Source organism: Polistes fuscatus, unplaced genomic scaffold (assembly GCF_010416935.1).
Source record: "Polistes fuscatus isolate 324 unplaced genomic scaffold, CU_Pfus_HIC Scaffold12, whole genome shotgun sequence".
In the NCBI taxonomy this organism is placed as follows: Eukaryota; Metazoa; Arthropoda; class Insecta; order Hymenoptera; family Vespidae; genus Polistes; species Polistes fuscatus.
In genome coordinates this window covers 1014494-1026613 of record NW_025113020.1, presented here as the reverse complement: position 1 = coordinate 1026613, position 12120 = coordinate 1014494, and the positions used below count along the sequence as shown (strand labels likewise).

Below are 12120 nucleotides of genomic sequence, written 5' to 3'. Positions count from 1 at the left end.
TATTTTCCAATCAATTTTGTTAGTTTGTTATTTCTGTTACACAGAATAAAAATTCGTCAACCATTTGCAAAGTATCAGCAAGCCGGGCAAAATACTAAATACTTCAATACACTAACGGAAGAATATAATTGGATAAGTGACATTGTAAAACGTCATAGAATATCTATTGAGTAAGTGGAAATAAATATTTTAATTCATTAAATTTTATTAAAATTTAATAATTCTTTTTTTTTAAGATACGTTGAGATGCTTAGATACTTTTCAAACGTTGTCTACTTTATTAATGTTGTTCTTATAATGATTCTTTTCATGTTTAACTTTTTATGTGTAAGTCAGAGACGCTGGAAATAACAGCGAAATTTTATATGTTATCAATATCTTGTTTGTTTTTTTTTTAATGAAAAAATTATTTTATTATATTAATGAAGTTTTAGAAAATTATTCAATATATTACTATATATTATTTATTACTATATATATTTTATGTAATATAATATAGTATGTATTATATTACAATTATATTATATTATACTACATACTATATATTATATTGAATATTATACTATACATTATACTATATGTTCGGATTGTATTTTACAATAACCGTTTTAAGCTGTAAACACGAGGATTTTTACACTATTTTGTTTACGTAAAGATTGCTATGTTTTATTACTTGTGCTGTTATAACCGTTTGTTAAAAAACATTTTTAAAAACATATGTTTTCACGATTACTGCACTTAAAAATATTACAATTTCGTTTCAATAAAAATGTGTTATTATAGAATTATGTGTTTTGTGTTTGCATCAAGTTTAAAAATTTCACAGAAAGTCTGTTCACTATAAAAATAAGCATTTATTTTTTCTTTTAGATTCTTCAATTTTCGGTATTATTAAAAACTCTAGAAGACAAGATAGAATGCATCCTTTATGTAACTGGTACAGCATTTACTGTGTATATCAATTTTTATCTTGGACAAAGGTTGCTAAATCATAGCGATGCTGTTCGTGAAGAATTGTAAGGACATAATAAATTTGTTTATTAAGTAATATTTTAATATTTATTGGTCATTAATAGGAAGTAAAATAATTTTTGTATTTGAACTTTTAAATATTTTTTTCATATTTCTTTTTCTTCTATCGTATAAAAAAATAAGCTTGTATAAGGATGACAATGGAATATTTGTTTATAGGTGTGACGTTCCGTTTTATACATTATCTACACATACACAAAAGTTGCTACTACTTATAATAGCTAGAAGTGAAAAACCTTGCTTTTTATCAATCGGAAATATGTTTGTCTCATCGCACCAAACTTTTGCTGAGGTAAGTATTAAATTATTATTGATATTGCATTGACTGCTTCATGATAATTTAAATTATTTTTAGCTTATGCGAAAAGCACTTTCTTTTGCAATGGTATATAAAAGTGTACCATAATTCAAGAGTTTCGAAAAAACAGTAGATAAAAATATGTTACAAAAATTCAAATAAAAATAACAAATGAATATTAATTGTTAAAATACTTACTTATATTAGAAATAAATGACACATCTAAGTATTTTAAAGTGTTGATGGGTACATTCGCCTTAGAAATTAATAAGTTTATATTTTTATTATACATTCTATTTAGAATATTCATTAGGGTAAGATTTAATATATTAATTTCTTGTTATATTCTTAATAAATTCCTCACAAAAGTAGAATACATTTGTCGGAATAGTTATTGCGTAAAAATAAAGCGTACTATAAATACTGTCGAAGGAAATGATTCTCTATTTTGAAGCAAGTGTCCTGCACGGCTGTCGAAGTGCAACTGACCAAGACTGCAATCAAGCAACCCTTCTGCGCATGTCCACAGATATTGAAAGTAAAAAGTATTTTTTCCCCCAGTTTAATTATGCGAATCACCATATGTTTCAATACATACAAGCAAGTATGTCTCGATAGAAAATATTTTACATAGAATAGCTACAAGATAGGAAAAAATTATCACCAGTAATTATATTGATTAAATTATAACATATCTATTATTACACTGCTTATGTCAATTTTGCTTTATTTGTAAAAGGTAGCAATTTGAATTAATTAAGTGCACCTAGATGGTAGTATTTCGTTCAGTTAGCTTCAAGATTTCGTAAGACACTTTACCATGTCTTTGAAAAATCGGGATCTCGCGAACCGTCATTTTCTTTTTTCAAATCGTTTATTTCAGTTTTTGTCGAATCAACTTCCTAACCGAAACTCTAGGGATCAGTTGTTGTTTTGTTCCTCTCTAATTATCTACACACTACCATTTTATTTTCAAATGGTAATCGTAATTTTCATCATCTTATATGTTACGTTTATTTTAATCTATTATTGGTTATTAAGCTGTGACTGTTTTTTGTCCTAAAATCATTATATTTTTTAATAGTTAATTTGAAAATAAAAAGAAATACATCTTATATTAGCGTTATTAATTATAATATTGTTGTGACATGTAATTGTCTATAAATATTAAATAAATTCTTTATTCATGCAGATATATGAGCTTTTCACAACTAAATTGATCAGGCAAACAACAATAAAACTGATTCAGAGAGTAGTTTCCAGCCTTATTTTCGTTTCTGCTTATTCTAATAGTTATTTTCACTTCGTAACAGTTAGTAAACTTTTATTTTTTAATTATACTCCTTGCTTTAGTTTAAAAATATTTTATATAAAAACAATGTCTTTCTAATTTCAAGATTAAATTACTTATTGTTCGTTTTAAACTTGATCACGAGAGGTTTTCCGATCTTCAAGAACTTAATATTTTGAAAAAGTATACTGTTCAAAGCAAATCTTTTGTGTATGCTTTAATGTGTAAGTATAAATAATTATTAGCCAATAGTATTTGATTCATATTTCTTCAATATATATTTTCTTTAACTTTTACAGTTTTCTTTAATGTTAACTGCTTTTTTATAATATCTCCATCAATTTTCAATGCTTTTTTATATTCTCTTGGCATATTAGAAGATAACCAACTAACATTACCTTTAATCGAAAATAATATTGGTAACGCGGGGATGCTATATTTTACCATGCTTATTGGCCAATCAGTAGCAATTGCAATGGTAACAGTAGTTGGCAGTCTAAGTCTTTCAACATTTTTGGTTTTCATCCAGCACGCTTGCTGTCAATGTAGCATTCTTAAGTACGTTTTATGTAGGATATTCAATTTTTATTTTTTTGCGTATTAAATATTTTCAAATCAATTTTTTTACTGTATTACTTCTTATACACAGAATAAAAATTCGTCAACCATTTGAAAGAAATCAGAAAACCGGACAAAAGATTAAATATTTTAGAACATTAACGGAAGAATACAAATGGATAAGTGACATTGTAAATCGTCATAAAATATCTATTGAGTAAGCGGAAAATTATTCTTTTAATTCTTTATAATAATTTTTAAAACTTATCTATTCATTTATTTTTAAGATACGTCGAGATGCTTAGACACGTTTCGAATGTTGTCTACTTGATTATAATTCTTCTAGTAATAATTCTTTTCATGATTAACTTTTTATGTGTAAGTTAAAGGCGCTGCAATTAGTAGCGAATTTTTATATGTTATCAAAATTTCGTTTTGTTTAGATTTTCTTGACAAATATTTTGAAGTTATACTTCTTTCAGCGCGTTTAGAAAAATTTAATATGAGTGATTTTTTTCCTTGCGCATGGTAATAATCGACTTTACGAAGTATGTCGGTATTTACGATATAATATATCGATCGATTGAAAATATGTTTATTTTCTTCTTTTTGGTAATAAATAAATAATAATAATTAATAGCTTATCTTCTCGTACTTCCAATCTTCCCCATTTTAACTGGTAACGCTATATATATATTTATAAAGTTAAATAAATGAATAAAAATATAATAATAAAAGAAAAATAATCGGCTTACATTAGGGAATATTATCGATTATCAAGCAAGGAGGAGGGAACAGGTTTCTTCATCAACTATATTCTATATATAAAGAAAATTGATAATAATATTAATAATAAAAATATATTATTAATACCATTAGTTACAAATAAACAAGGAAAAATTAAAAAGTAACATGGAAAATAATAATGACAATAAAAAAAACAATAATTATTATTATTTTTTTTTTTTGAAATTATTTTTTTTTTTAGTTATTTTTTTGAAGTTATTTTTGAGGGTATAAAGATTATATTCGTTTTGGTACGTTAAAGAAGTATAACTTCTTACGTGTGTACATAAGTACAAACACCAGTCTATTTTATTATTTTAATGGATTATTAAGAAATTATTAAATATTATACTATATATTATATTATATATAATACATTATATTATTTATTATACATTATATAATGTTGTATAGTATATATATAATATATATATTTGTAATATATAATTGTATAATATATAATAATATATAAATAGTATAATAAATAATAATTATTATAATATATAATAGTATTAAATATTTAATAGTACATAATATATTATACTTTATTCTATATATTTATTGAATATTATACATTATACTAAATGTTCGTATTATATCTTAGTATAAACATTTTGAGCTGTAAACACGACGATTTTTAAGCTACGTCGTTTACGTAAAGATTGCTATGTTTTATTACTTGTGCTGTTGTTACCGTTTGTTAAAAAACATTTTTAAAAACATAAGTTTTCACGATTATTGAACTTTACAATATTAAAATTTCGTTTCAATAAAGATGTGTTATTATAAAATTATGTGTTTTGTGTTTGAAAAAAGTTTAAAAATATCAAAGAAAGTATTTAAACTATAAAAATATGCTTTTATTTTTTCTTATAGATTTTTCAATTTTCGGTATTATTAAAAACTCCAATAGAAAAAATAGAATGCATCCTTTATGTAACTGGTGCAGCTTTTACTGTGTATATCAATTTTTATCTTGGACAAAGGTTGTTGGATCATAGCGTTTCAGTTCTTGAAGAATTGTAAGGACATATTGAATTTGTTTATTTTGTAATCTTCTAAAATTTATTGGTCAGTAATAGGAAGTGAAAAAATGTTTGTTATAGATCTTTAAAAAATTTTTTCTCATTGCTTTTTCTTCTATCGTTCAAAAAAGCAAGCTTGTATAAAAATGACAATAGAATATTTGTTTATAGGTGTGACGTTCCGTTTTATACATTATCTATACATACACAAAAGCTGCTACTATTTATAATAACTAGAAGTGGAAAGCTGTGCTTTCTATCAATCGGAAATATGTTTGTCTCTTCGCACCAAGTTTTTGCTGGGGTAAGTATTATATTATTATTGATATTGCATTGAGTGCTTTCATGATAATTTCTATCCATTTTAGCTTATGCGAAAAGCACTGTCCTTTGCAATGGTATATAAAAGTGTACAATAATTGAAGGCTCTCGAAAAGCAAGAGACAAAAATCTGTTATAGAAGTTCTAAATAAAAATAACAAATGATTATTTATAGTTAAAATACTTACTTATATTAGAAATAGTTGACTCATCTAAGTATATTAATGTTTTGACAGGTACATTTGCTTTACAAATTAATAAGTTTATATTTTATCCTTCTGTCTAATTAGAATATTCTTTAAGGTGAGATTATATGTATGAATATGTTGTCATTGTATTCTTAATAAGAACCCTCACGAAAGAAGAAAACATTTGTAGGAATAGTTTTTGCGTAACAGCAAAGCGTAATATACTAACTGTCATAGGAAATGATACTCCATTTTAAAACAAGTGTCCTGCACGGCAGTCGAAGTCCAACTGACCAAGACTGCAATAACGCAACCCTTCTGCGCATGTCCACAGATATTGAAAGTAAAAAGTATTTTTTCCCCTTGTTTCATTATGCGAATCACCATATGTTTCAATACATACAAACAAGTATGTCTCGATAGAAAATATTTTACATAGAATAGCTACAAGATAGGAAAAAATTATCACCAGTAATTATATTGATTAAATTATGACATATCTATTATTACACTGCTTATGTCAATTTTGCTTTATTTGTAAAAGGTAGCAATTTGAATTAATTAAGTGCACCTAGATGGTAGTATTTCGTTCAGTTAACTTCAAGATTTCGTAAGACACTTTACCATGGCTTTCAAAAATCGAGATCTCGCGAACCGTCATTTTCTTTTTTCAAATCGTTTATTTCAGTTTTTGTCGAATCAACTTCCTAACCGAAACTCTAGGGATCAGTTGTTGTTTTGTTCCTCTCTAATTATCTACACACTACCATTTTATTTTCAAATGGTAATCGTAATTTTCATCATCTTATATGTTACGTTTATTTTAATCTATTATTGGTTATTAAGCTGTGACTGTTTTTTGTCCTTAAATCATTATATTTTTTAATAGTTAATTTGAAAATAAAAAGAAATACATCTTCTATTAGCGTTAATAATTATAATATTGTTGTGACATGTGGTTGTCTATAAATATTATATAAATTGTTTATTCATGCAGATATATGAGCTTTTCACAACTAAATTGATCAGGCAAACAACAATAAAACTGATTCAGAGAGTAGTTTCCAGCCTTATTTTCGTTTCTGCTTATTCTAATAGTTATTTTCACTTCGTAACAGTTAGTAAACTTTTATTTATTCATTATATTCCTTGCTTTAGTTTAAAAATATTTTATATAAAAACAATGTCTTTCTAATTTCAAGATTAAATTACTTATTGTTCGTTTTAAACTTGATCACGAGAGGTTTTCCGATCTTCAAGAACTTAATATTTTGAAAAAGTATACTGTTCAAAGCAAATCTATTGTATATGCTTTAATGTGTAAGTATAAATAATTATTAGCTAATAGTATTTGATTCATATTTCTTCAATATATATTTTCTTTAACTTTTACAGTTTTCTTTAATGTTAACTGCTTTTTTATAATATCTCCATCAATTTTCAATGCTTTTTTATATTCTCTTGGCATATTAGAAGATAACCAATTAACATTACCTTTAATCGAAAATAATATTGGTAACGCTGGGATGCTATATTTTACCATGCTTATTGGCCAATCAGTAGCAATTGCAATGGTAACAGTAGTTGGCAGTCTAAGTCTTTCAACATTTTTGGTTTTCATCCAGCACGCTTGCTGCCAATGTAGCATTCTTAAGTACGTTTTATCTAGGACATTCAATTTTTATTTTTTTGCGTATTAAATATTTTCGAAACAATTTTTTTACAGTATTATTTCTTATACACAGAATAAAAATTCGTCAACCATTTGAAATAAATCAGAAAACAGGACAAAATATTAAATATTTTAGAACATTAACGGAAGAATACAAATGGATAAGTGACATTGTAAATCGTCATAAAATATCTATTGAGTAAGCGGAAAATTATTCTTTTAATTCTTTATAATAATTTTTATACTTACTTATCTATTCATTTATTTTTAAGATACGTCGAGATGCTTAGACACGTTTCGAATGTTGTCTACTTGATTATAATTCTTCTAGTAATAATTCTTTTCATGATTAACTTTTTATGTGTAAGTTAAAGACGCTGCAATTAGTAGCGAATTTTTATATGTTATCAAAATTTTGTTTTGTTTAGATTTTCTTGACAAATATTTTGAAGTTATACTTCTTTTGGCGCGTTTGAAAAAATTTAATATGAGTGATTTTTTTCCGTGCGCAGGGTAAAAATCGACTTTACGAAGTTTGTCGGTATTTACGATATAATATATCGATCGATTGAAAATATGTTTATTTTCTTCTTTTTGGTAATAAACAAATAATAATAATTAATAGCTTATCTTCTCGTACTTCCAATCTTCCCCTTTTTAATTGGTAACGCTATATATATATATATTTATAAAGTTAAATAAATGAATAAAAATATAATAATAAAAGAAAAATAATCGGCTTACATTAGCGAATATTATCGATTATCAAGCAAGGAGGAGGGAACAGGTTTCTTCATCAACTATATTCTATATATAAAGAAAATTGATAATAATATTAATAAAAATATATTATTAATACCATTAGTTACAAATAAACAAGGAAAAATTAAAAAGTAACAAGAAAAATAATAATGACAATAAAAAAAACAATAATTATTATTTTTTTTTTTTTGAAATTATTTTTTTTTTAGTTATTTCTTTTAAGTTATTTTTGAGGGTATAAAGGTTATATTCGTTTTGGTACGTTAAAGAAGTATAACTTCTTACGTGTGTACATAAGTACAAACACCAGTCTATTTTATTATTTTAATGGATTATTAAGAAATTATTAAATATTATACTATATATTATATATATAATACATTATATTATTTATTATACATTATATAATGTTGTATAGTATATATAATATATATTTGTAATATAATTGTAAAATATATAATAATATAAATAGTATAATATATAAATATTATAATATAATAGTATTTAATATTTAATAGTATATAATATATTATACTTTATACTATATTTATTGAATATTGTACTATAAATTATACTAAATATTCGTATTATATTATTATTCGTATTATATTTTAGTATAACAAAGTATAAACATGACGATTTTAAAGCTACGTCGTTTACGTAAAGATTGCTATGTTTTATTACTTGTGCTGTTCTTACCGTTTGTTAAAAAACATATTTAAAAACATAAGTTTTCACGATTATGCACTTTAAAATATTAAAATTTCGTTTCAATAAAGATGTGTTATTATAGAATTATGTTTTTGTGTTTAAAACAAGTTAAAAAATATGGACTAAACGCTTTTTACTACCAAGTTATTCTTTTACATTTTCTTTTAGATTTTTCAATTTCGGTATTATTAAAAACTGTAGAAGACAAAATTGAATGCATCTTTTGTGTAACTGGTGCAGCATTTACTGTGTATATCAATTTTTACCTTGGGCAAAGGTTATTGGATCATAGCGTTTCAGTTCTTGAAGAATTGTAAGGACATATTAAATTTGTTTATTTTGTAATCTTCTAATATTTATTGGTCAGTAATATAAGTAAAAAAATTTTTGTTATAGATCTTTTAAATATTTTTTTCTCATTGCTTTTTCTTCTATCGTTTAAAAAAGCAAGCTTGTATAAAAATGACTATAGAATATTTGTTTATAGGTGTGACGTTCCGTTTTATACATTATCTATACATACACAAAAATTGCTACTATTTATAATAGCTAGAAGTGGAAAACTGTGCTTTCTATCAATCGGAAATATGTTTGTCTCTTCGCACCAAGTTTTTGCTGGGGCAAGTATTAGATTATTATTGATATTGCAATGAGTGCTTTCATGATAATTTCTACCCTTTTTAGCTTATGCGAAAAGCACTGTCCTTTGCAATGGTATATAAAAGTGTACAATAATTGAAGGCTCTCGAAAAGCAAGAGACAAAAATCTGTTACAGAAATTCTAAATAAAAATAACAAATGATTATTTATAGTTAAAATACTTACTTATATTAGAAATAGTTGGCTCATCTAAGTATATTAATGTTTTGACAGGTACATTTGCTTTACAAATTAATAAGTTTATATTTTTATCCTACTTTCTAATTAGAATATTCTTTAAGGTGAGATTATATGTATGAATATGTTGTCATTGTATTCTTAATAAGAACCCTCACGAAAGAAGAAAACATTTGTAGGAATAGTTTTTGCGTAACAGCCAAGCGTAATATACTAACTGTCGTAGGAAATGATACTCCATTTTAAAGCAAGTGTCCTGCACGGCAGTCGAAGTCAAACTGACCAAGACTGAAATCAAGCAACCCTTCTGCGCATGTCCACAGATATTGAAAGTAAAAAGTATTATTTCCCCCTGTTTCATTATGCGAATCACCATATGTTTCAATACATACAAACAAGTATGTCTCGATAGAAAATATTTTACATAGAATAGCTACAAGATAGGAAAAAATTATCATCAGTAATTATATTGATTAAATTATAACATATCTATTATTACACTGCTTATGTCAATTTTACTTCATTTGTAAAAGGTAGCAATTTGAATTAATTAAGTGCACCTAGATGGTAGTATTTCGTTTAGTTAGCTTCAAGAGTTCGTAAGACACTTTACCATGGCTTTCAAAAATCGAGATCTCGCGAAACGTCATTTTCTTTTTTCAAATCGTTTATTTCAGTTTTTGTCGAATCAACATCCTAACCGAAACTCTAGGGATCAGTTGTTGTTTTGTTCCTCTCTAATTATCTACACACTACCATTTTATTTTCAAATGGTAATCGTAATTTTCATCATCTTATATGTTACGTTTATTTTAATCTATTATTGGTTATTAAGCTATGACTGTTTTTTGTCCTTAAATCATTATATTTTTTAATAGTTAATTTGAAAATAAAAAGAAATACATCTTCTATTAGCGTTATTAATTATAATATTGTTGTGACATGTGATTTTCTATAAATACTATATAAATTGTTTATTAATGCAGCTGTATGAGCTTTTCACTACTAAATTGATCGTGCAATCAACTATTAAACTAATTCAAAGAGTAATTTCCGGCCTTATTTTCATTTCTGCTTATACTATTAGTTATTTCCGCTACGTAACAGTAAGTAGACTTTAATTTTATAATTATATTCCTTGCTTTAGTTTAATAATAATTTATATAGAAAAAATTTATTTCTAATTTCAAGATTAAATTACTTATTGTTCGATTTAAACTTGATCACGAGAAATTTTCCGATCCCCAAGAACTTAATGTTCTGGAAATGTATACTGTTCAAAGCAAATCTTTTGTATATACTTCAATGTGTAAGTTCGAGTAATTATTAGAGAATAGTATTTGATTCATATTTCTGCAATATATATTTTCTTTAACTTTTACAGTTTTCTTTAATGTTAACTGGTTTTTTATAATATCTCCATCAATTTTCAATGCTTTTTTATATTCTCTTGGCATATTAGAAGATAACCAATTAACATTACCTTTAATCAAAAATAATATTGGTAACGCTGGGATGCTATATTTTACCATGCTTATTGGCCAATCAGTAGCAATTGCAATGGTAACAGTAGTTGGCAGTCTAAGTCTTTCAACATTTTTGGTTTTCATCCAGCACGCTTGCTGCCAATGTAGCATTCTTAAGTACGTTTTATCTAGGAAATTCAATTTTTAGTTTTTTGCGTATTAAATATTTTCGAAACAATTTTTTTACGGTATTATTTCTTATACACAGAATAAAAATTCGTCAACCATTTGAAATAAATCAGAAAACAGGACAAAATATTAAATATTTTAGAACATTAACGGAAGAATACAAATGGATAAGTGACATTGTAAATCGTCATAAAATATCTATTGAGTAAGTGGAAATAAATATTTCTGTTTATTAAATTTTTTTAATATTTAATAATTCTTTTTTTTTAAGATACGTCGAGATGCTTAGACACGTTTCGAATGTTGTCTACTTGATTATAATTCTTCTAGTAATAATTCTTTTCATGATTAACTTTCTATGTGTAAGTTAAAGACGCTGCAATTAGTAGCGAATTTTTATATGTTATCAAAATTTTGTTTTGTTTAGATTTTCTTGACAAATATTTTGAAGTTATACTTCTTTTGGCGCGTTTGAAAAAATTTAATATGAGTGATTTTTTTCCATGCGCATGGTAAAAATCGACTTTACGAAGTATGTCGGTGTTGATGCGACCGATGCCTTAATCGGTACTCCAGTGGATAGTAGTGAATCGAAAAATGCCCTTACGAGTGATATCGAGATTCCTTATTAATGGGAAGGAGGATAGGAAAATAAAGAACACAATAACAACTTTATTTGAGCCCAATCAGTACTAAAAAGTACGCTTTATTGGCTCGTCAGTGAAAAGCCTTTCGGCATAAAAACCCTGGTTGAAAACGATGAAGAAGAATCCACAAATCCGGATAATTCTGGCCACGTGCAGGACCTTTGTCCCTTGTCGCTGGCCGAACTTAGATGATATGGTATTACGCAATACAAAGAATTCTCCTTGAAGTAGTTCTCGCAAGTCTCAGCTAAATGAATCTCGAGCGATGAATCCAGAGTGACAACAGGCACAAAAACGCGCTGGCTTTTATACCAAAAGGCGATGCAATGCTGCACCA

At 25.8% G+C, this 12120-nt stretch overlaps 1 long non-coding RNA gene across 1 annotated transcript; it reads right to left on the bottom strand.

The window, feature by feature from the left end:
- Window positions 1–2031: 2031 nt before the first annotated feature.
- LOC122526748 lies at window positions 2032–5587 on the bottom strand. The gene is made up of 2 exons (XR_006306200.1): window positions 5500–5587; window positions 2032–2389 (listed from the first exon to the last, which is right to left on the bottom strand). It is a non-coding gene; the product is annotated as an uncharacterized LOC122526748 (long non-coding RNA).
- Between the last annotated feature and the right edge of the window lie 6533 nt (window positions 5588–12120).